This window comes from Pagrus pagrus, assembly GCF_965226575.1.
Source record: "Pagrus pagrus genome assembly, chromosome: 18".
Classification (NCBI taxonomy): Eukaryota; Metazoa; Chordata; class Actinopteri; order Spariformes; family Sparidae; genus Pagrus; species Pagrus pagrus.
The window spans coordinates 24,290,460-24,299,031 of record NC_140202.1 but is presented as its reverse complement, the minus strand read 5'-3'; the positions used below and the strand labels follow the sequence as shown (position 1 = coordinate 24,299,031).

The window sequence follows — 8,572 nt, the reverse complement described above, 5'->3', positions numbered from 1 at the left end:
TTTTAATTAAATGAAGCTGGAATAATCAAAGCTTAAGTGAAAATTTCTCCTGTCAGTCCTCAGCGTCATAATGTACAGTACCTATAATGCAGAGCAGAGCTGCAGAGAGTGTGATCAGACCAGCTGTGATCATTATTGTGTTGTGAGCTAAATGAACTCAGAGAGCAGAGTCACTGTCAGTGTGTGTGATGGGAGGTGTGACGTTACAACAGAGACATGAAGAGTTACAGCTGTGAGTGTTGCTGTGTGATGTGATGTTGTCTGATTGTCCTCGAGGTCCCCCTACAGTAGAGCTGCTACATACACTCACTGATAGATATGCCAACAGTGCTCTGAGGTTTTTGTTCAGCGCTCTCATGTGTCTGTATCACTGTGTTTACTCACAGCACAGAAATACAAGCCTTTATCTCCTGGCTCCAGATTCTTCACTGTGAATGTCCCAGTATAAACGTCAGGTTTGGTGGCTGAGAATTTCTTCTCGCTGAAATTTCCAAAGTCATTTTTGCTGGTTGTTGTGAACACTATTAGTTTCATTGTTTCTCCTGGAAGCTGTCTGTACCAGTACATCTGGGAATAGTCGATAGTCTTGTTGTGACTGCAGTTCATTGTTGCACTGTCACCCTTGTCTTTCCACAGTATGTCAGTCTGGTGAACTTGACTCCCCTCAGTCAGACCTGTGTGAAAAACAGTTAGAGGTGAACATTTTAATTTGCATGCAGCAGAACATTTACTGTTTTTATACTTTTAGCTTATTATCCCTCTAATAGATGTTCTGGTCAGTACTGCACAGCACTGCTGATAATTCTGTACTTCACCTTTAATCGAGAGCACAAATAATAACAAGCTGAAGAGACCACGTTTGGTGAAGTCCATGTTGAGAAAGTCAGAGTCGAACACGTAACAGTCAGTGTAGTAACAGAGACAGAGTTGTAGTTGCAGGTGGGAGTGTCAGACAGTATATTTTGTGGGATGTGGGATATTCTGCCTCCATGACATATTTTTGTGAAATTATAACCACATTTGAGGGGTCACAAAAAATGTGTGTATATCTGCACACTCCCATACATTAATTATTCATTTTTTACATACTGCATCAGTTGAACCCCAATTGATTTCTGTTTTCATTTACATTTTTGTGTAAGTTGTTTTCCTTGTTTCATTTGTTGAAGTGTGTCTCCCCCTGCTGGTGTGAGAAGTATTGTTGGTACATTCAGTGAGTAAAGACTTTGAGAAGTTGAACCATGAGAAGTTGTTATTTTACAGGAAGACTTAAAGTGACTTCAGATGAGTGCAGCAGTTTGTGGGCTGTCAGATCATTCTGAAATGTAAAATGGATCGCTGGATTTGCCTTTTGAGCTCGCTCTTCAATGCTTTTATATGCACAGAAAATAATGATTTCTTTGTATTGACTAAACAACATGACTGTTGCACAGGTGTGCTTTGGACTGGCCACTCTAAAGTATGCAGTTTTATCACGCAGCACAAGGGAAGCTGGGCCTCCAGATGCATGTAAGAATCAGAAATAATTCTTGTGCTCTTAAAAGAGTCTTAAATTTGCCTGATCGTGATTCAGGTGTACTTGAAATGAAGGTTCACAGGTTTGTACCTTGATGGTACAGCAGCTCTCATTGTCGGCTGTGTTGCAGGTTTATCCAGCTGATGTCACACTGACGATCGGCCAGCTGAAGTCTGCAGGCTCTGGTGTCTCCACGTGGTTCTGATCAACAGCATAGTTTAGGTCCAAATACAAAATCACCCACGTGGAAAATGTCAAATTTATTAGAAAGCATCACTGTATTTCATATTGCTCACTCAGTTAACATCTTTAAACATGTTTATTAAAAAGTAACTATCATTTCAGCCGCGCATTCACTATGACTGTTTTATTACGAACCCATAAGGAGACAGTCTTTAAACAGACTGGTGATTTAGCTTTTTCTCAGAATTGAACAGTAATGCAGGCTCAGGGTTTGAAGGAGGTGATATAATAATCTAGCTCACAGATGTCAGACACGCCATGTTTCTGTTGCGGTCTCACAGACATTGTTTCCTGTTTATGTGACTTCAGTAAGGACAAACATGTTTTTCAAACAAATGGCAGACAAAAGTAGAAGTGTTATTTGAGTGTGAGTCCACCTGTGGGCTTTACTCATGAGATCAAATGTGAATGGAGATCAGCTGAGACGGAAGCATTTAGTTAACGACCGTGATCTGCTTCAAATAGTCATATTTTTTTGTCTTATTGTTAATAGTGACTCACATGGAGATGATTTATAGAAATTACTGGTCATAGACATCTCACATCTTTCATCTGCAACATAAAGAAATAATGCAAATGTCTGCAGCAGATCAACAGCTGAACAGCTGTTGTGTATGTTTATGACTCTATATAATATATTACACACTTATGTTCATTGTTTAGCTTCAGTTGACACAGAAACTGAAGTGTTAGCAGCTGTTTGCTCAGAGATGCAGTGCGGGGTTGTTGGGTGCAGAGATGCAGGTGTGAGCCGGAGGTTGCGGTGAAGAGGAAGGTCGCACCTTCGTCATTTCTCAGCACAGAGAGCGATCTGCTGGCTGCTGTGTGACCACATCCTCTCCTCTGCTGCCGCTCTCTGCTCCTCTGCAGGGTTTCAAACCCTCACCAACAACAGGTTCGACCTTCTTCTTTACACAGATGAGAAGGTTGACTTCCTGTTGTTGTTCTTGTTGTGTGATAGACTCACTCACACTCTCACATTTATTTTCCTACTGAAAGTTATAACTTTAATCATAAACAGAATGTAAAGAGAATCATAAGCGTCTCTCATTTATGCAACATGGAAAAACTACATACAGCTCAGATAAATCCATTTTTAAACCCATTTTATTATCAATTTGATTTAATTTATCAAGCGAATGCTTTCAGAGAAACTTGAGGCGCCTCTCAGTTTGCTTATCGGAAAATCTTATGACTAAAACGAACAGCTTCTGACGGTGTTTCACCATCATGTTGGTGAGAAATAACTGGTTTCTCAGAAAAGAAGCTGGTGGGTGAACAGCTAAAAATACCTCACTATCTCTGGAAAAAAGTGATGTTCAGTGTCGAAATGAGATGTGACAGCATGGTGGGATGGGGGATGGTGTCCAAACTGCACATCCGCACAACTCTGAGCAGCTACAAGATGTCGGATGTCAGATACTCGGAGCAAAAGAGAGGGAATGAAATAGCATGAGTGACAAGATCCTCTGATATACTTTTATTGAGAAAGAAATTAAGCATCAAATAGTTCAAAAAAATGCAAACAGAATTGGTAAAAGAAATTCATGCTAAATCTTCATACATGCCAGTTATAGCTTTTCATTTTGTAATAAGAAAATGTACAGACCGAATCACAATGTTTGTTACGCCCCGTATTAAATTACATACAGTTCAATTGTCTTTTTCCATGTGTAAGTCGTCTAAAATGTATGTTTGATGCTTTCATGTCACATAAAAAACACTTTCACCAACTTTAGGTTGGAGAGCTAATGTACTTGTTAAAGAAAAGTAAGGAAGCATGAGTTTACTTAAAACAAGCAGTTAGTCTGAGAGGTTCTTGTTGTGAAGATATCAAAGATGCTCGCAAAGCAAAATAGTACCTGCAATAAACGCACGTTACAATCACGGCTGAGAATGACAACAGAAATATACAAGTTTGCTGATTTCACATATCTGCGTAATGCAGACGAACCGCAGATTTTCTACCCGGAAGTGGCTGTTGTTGTTGTTGTTGGTGCGACCCATCTCCCGAAGATCATGTGTTCAGTTCTCAGCTCTCAGTCGTCCTGCTTTCCAGTTGAACCCTGCTACAGACAGAAAGGACACAATGTTGTAATGTCATGGAGAGTTAACACAAAGGAATCAGTGTGCGTGTTGGATAACAAGTACAAGGTTAGAGGTGGACAAACCTGAAGCTTCCACACCAAAAACGCCACGAAGGCTCCATAGATGCAGCTCTTGACGATGAAAACGCTGTAGGAGAGTTTGGCAGCCTGAGTAGTCCTCAAATATCGTTCTGCAGAAAGTTAAAACATTACGATGAGTGACCAGATTTGATATAGTTAACGCACTTAAGACTTAGCTGTTGCCACATTTGGAAATTCAGATTCACATGTAGTAATTTAGGTAATTCACATGTGAAAAAGAACATTTCTTGGATGTTTTCTTCTGTATGTGATAAAATGATGTTTACAAAATCACTAAATAATATATTTACCTGTGGTCATCACGACCTTCCGTTTACCTAATAGAAGAATAAAGCAGATTAGATCAGGACAGATGTTTTCCACAGCAGAAAGATTCAGATCATTTCTGAGATTGAAAAGAACGTCGACTATTTACCCCAAATTGTTTCATTTCGATAGGTGTAATCTGTTCCATTGTAGAAACGGACAGTGCAGTGGAATTTTTTGCCTTCTGTGTACCACACCTCGGTTAAGACCCTCAACCTGCTGGTGATGTTGTAGTAGTCGCCCTTCCGCAGGGCTGCATTGTCAGTCGCCACACCTTCAGTGGCAACGACATCGTCGATCTCCCAGGATACACTGACATGGTCTGGGTAGAATCCACTGGCCACACAAACTAAGGTCTTATTCACCTTTTGATTTTTGCAAGGCTTGAGCACTTTCACTGTTGGTGCAGTGACATTACGACCTGGTTCTGCAAAGGCAAAAGACAGAAGTCACAAAATTAAAGCTGCGTTGTCAAAATCTACCACATCCACAGTGAAACATGAACAGTTTTACCTGCTTTAACGACAAAAATAACATGGTCACCACAGGTTTTTGTATTCAGACTCAAACTCTTTATTCTTTTCTTGCGATAAATGTTTGATTTCATGTTATTGCAGTGATCTTACCAAGAACGGTTAGTTTGGTTCCTTCTTTAAAGTAAGCAGGATAATTTCCAGAGCACAACACACTCACATGGAAGCAATCCCACATTTATCTCACCGACAGATTTTTTTTTTTACTTTTTAAGTTTTCAGTTTTTGTCCCTTCTCTTCTTGACTAATGCAAGTAGAGAAATACTGTTTTGCAGATTAGATGATGTTGACTGTTTCGAATAGTTTTACTGCTGAAGACAAATGTCATCAAACACCATTTAAAATAGATAACTATAATAGTAATCGAATAAGTTTGACTTTTCTGCTGTTGAACCGAATCTATACATTTTATTTTCTTGGCACGTTTGACAACAAACACATGCATAACATAATCGCTAATAATTATGAAAACACTATTTAACTTAGCAGATTTGGGTTAAATGAAGGATAGAAACAAACATTAATGCATGTGATTTTTGTAGTTTTCTTACCCAACACAGTCAGTTTGGTTCCACTGCCAAAGTGAGCAGGTTCGTAGCTGGTCACACTGATACAAGACTACAGAAAAACTACTCAACCTCTCGGCAGTGACAGCTATAAACCGGCTATTTTTTTCATCAACTAAAAACATTTAACTGTGCAGTGTGCACACATACATTTCCTTTTTGAGGAAATACTTTAACCAAACTGAATTTCTTCCTGACAATATTAAAATGCTGATTTAACGTCCATTCAAGAGCATAAATCAAATAAAAAACTCTTATAATTCCGTATAATGTTTGTATACATCAAATAATCTTTACCGTCTTACCTAAAACAGTGAGTTTAGTTCCAGGTCCAAAGTAAGCTTCTGACTGGTAACTCACAGTATTTCACAGAGATGATCACAACTCGATGTGAGAGTAATAATCTGGGCGTAGAGCCAATTTTTTTTTTTTTTATTGCTGCAGCACTTTAACTGAAGAACAGACTGAGAAGGCTTGATTTTACTGACACAAACTAACTTCTGCAAGAACTTCTTTCACACTTTAAGTTTAGTACAGTTTGTTCACTATCAAATAAAGTGTTTATTAAACATAATCTTAAAATTGCCCATAATCTTAACATACATATAACCTGTGAATGAAGCTCTGAGATGTTTTTGCTGCATGTTTTCTTACCTAAAACGGTGAGTTTAGTTCCAGCTCCAAAGTAAGCCTCGGTGTAGGAGCACAGAGACTTTCAACCGTGAAAAAACCTCTTCCTACAGCCTCTCTTTGTCTCTGACACTTTGAGATTATTCCAACTTTGTCACTCTTTGACTGTAAGGACTTTAATCTACCTTTTATTTTTGCAAAAGAGTCAAATCTTCCTTCACTAGCCTTCACATCTTAAACATTCACATGCTTTTGTGGCTATTTTATGATTATTTAGCCAAGAAAAAGCTTTAATCGTGCTTTAATGATTGGTTGTTAGAAGTCAGTGGAGCCTTGGTGTGAAGTTAACAGTGTCAGAAACATTTTTCAAAATCATACCTGAGCAATATTTAATGAACTCTACAATGATTTCTTACCTAAAACAGTTAGTTTTGTTCCTCCACCAAAATGAGTCTCAAAACGACCAGAGACAGTGTACTTGATCAGTGCTGAAAACAGCCTCAGATGCTGCTTTTACTTTGCTTTGTTTTCCCTAGACATACTTTAACTTGTTTAACTTATTATGTTTTAAAGGGTAAATTAATCAGAACTATGTTTAATGTTTTACTCACCAAGAACAGTCAGTTTTGTTCCCTGGCCGAAGTACGCTTCGTAATTGACACAGCGCTTCAGCTTAACATCAAAAAGCATCGAACCGAACCTAACCTCAACTATGAAGACCCAAATAAATTATGATTTTTAAGGCACTACTTATGTTACAAAGGTTGTTACATACATCCACATTTATTTTCATTACTGACTTACCCAAAACAGTCAGTTTTGTTCCTTTGCCAAAGTATGCTTCCTGCATTGCCACAGTGTAGAAATACTCTGCATGAATCTCTTGTGTCTTTCTCTACCACAGTTGTCTTTAGAAAGTGAATACTGAAGCACTGTCATATCTATTAAAATATAGTAATAATCTGAAATATTTACCTAAAACAGTGAGTTTGGTCCCTTGGCCGAAATAAGCAGGCTGAGTGCTGGTCACAGCGTTTTCACTCCAGCTCAATATTTCAGCTGTTATTATTCCTTCACTTTTATACGATACGTTTGACTATTTATGTTGCAGTGAACTGACATTGCAAAAGGCTTTGACTTACCAAAAACAGTGAAATATACTATTAAAATACAGTAATGAAGTGAAATATTTACCTAAAACAGTGAGTTTGGTTCCTTGGCCGAAGTGAGCAGGATCAGTGAATGTCAGTGTTTTCACTCCAGCTCAATATTTTAGTTTTTATATACAAACAGCTTTTAGTTCACTTTCATACTAACAGTTTCACTATTTAAGTTTTGTTTCAGTGAACTGAAATTGCAAAAGCTTCGACTTACCCAGAACAGTGAGTTTTGTTCCCTTTCCAAAGTAAGCTTCAGTTCCAGTGTCACACTGAATGTCTCCTCCAACAAAAAGTCACAAGACTTTCCATAATCAGCATGTTGAGACAGTCTAATAATCCAGAGGATGAAGAAGCTTCAAACATGAAGGATGAGCCTCATTATGTCCAAAGTTGTTCTGTTTGTTGTGACGATTAATAAAAGAGCCCTTCAAATGCTCCACATGTGACCTGAAAGTCATTTTATTAACTCTTTTTCTATCCAGTTACCTTCATATTAATTGACTTTTCAATATCAAAGTGTTCCTGCATCTTATAAACCCTCATATTACTGATTTTTCTGCTCCCAGGCAGCATGTAGCCGTCTAAACAATGGGTGTTAATGGGAGGAGGTTTTTGTACGACGGCTCTATGGGAATGTATCACCGTGGCCCCCTGTCCCACGGTGAAAAACCGTCACACAAAAACCTGAGGTTGCTTTCGTTCTCTCCCCTCTCCTTCCCCCACCCAGCTCCTCCGTATCTCAGCCTCCATCTCTGTGTGTCTGTGGGAGCAGCTGTGCAGGTCGGGCTGGGTGACGGATGAACGAGCTCCAACCTGACTGCTGCTATTTCTGTGACGGCTAAGAAAAGAAGCAAGAACAGAGGGGAGGTAAAGATAAACTGGTCTTTGTTTGGGTTTGTTTGTCACTCCTCAGAGGAAGTGACATCACTGCTGGTCACACCTCTTTATCCTCCCAGTTCTCAGAGAAGAGAGGAGACAAAAAATCACAGAGTAACATTAACGACTTTCCAATGTCATGATGAACCCACAGTCACAGTCCATTCATGAAGCATTTTAGCGTCTTTAAGCTCATTATTTTAGTTTTGCAGCACTTTCGTTACCTTTGTATCCTCTTAGCTCCTTATCTGTGTCTCTTAGCAGCACTAAACAGCAGGCAGACAATGTTTGCATCTAGTTGGTAAACACAATGGAGCTAAAGAACCAGATTTATCCCATAGCAGTTGGTGAAGAGCAAAACAGAGCTAAAAGAAATTGAATATCAGATTTACATTCACCAGACGCAACTCCAAATTAATACTGATGTTGCTCTGCAGCTTCTGAATGTGTGAGTAACTCTTCTGTTGCCCCCAAGTGGCCAAAGAATCTGTCCAGTCTATAATATCATACATGTAAGAGGCATAACATGTTTTTAAGTTATGTAATTATATAA

At 38.8% G+C, this 8,572-nt stretch overlaps 1 gene segment (V, D, J or C); it reads right to left on the bottom strand.

Moving 5' to 3' along the window:
• Window positions 1-3,416: 3,416 nt before the first annotated feature.
• LOC311274127 (T cell receptor beta chain MC.7.G5-like) lies at window positions 3,417-6,863 on the bottom strand. The segment is given in 5 exons: window positions 6,788-6,863; window positions 4,364-4,681; window positions 4,239-4,265; window positions 3,931-4,037; window positions 3,417-3,828 (listed from the first exon to the last, which is right to left on the bottom strand).
• Between the last annotated feature and the right edge of the window lie 1,709 nt (window positions 6,864-8,572).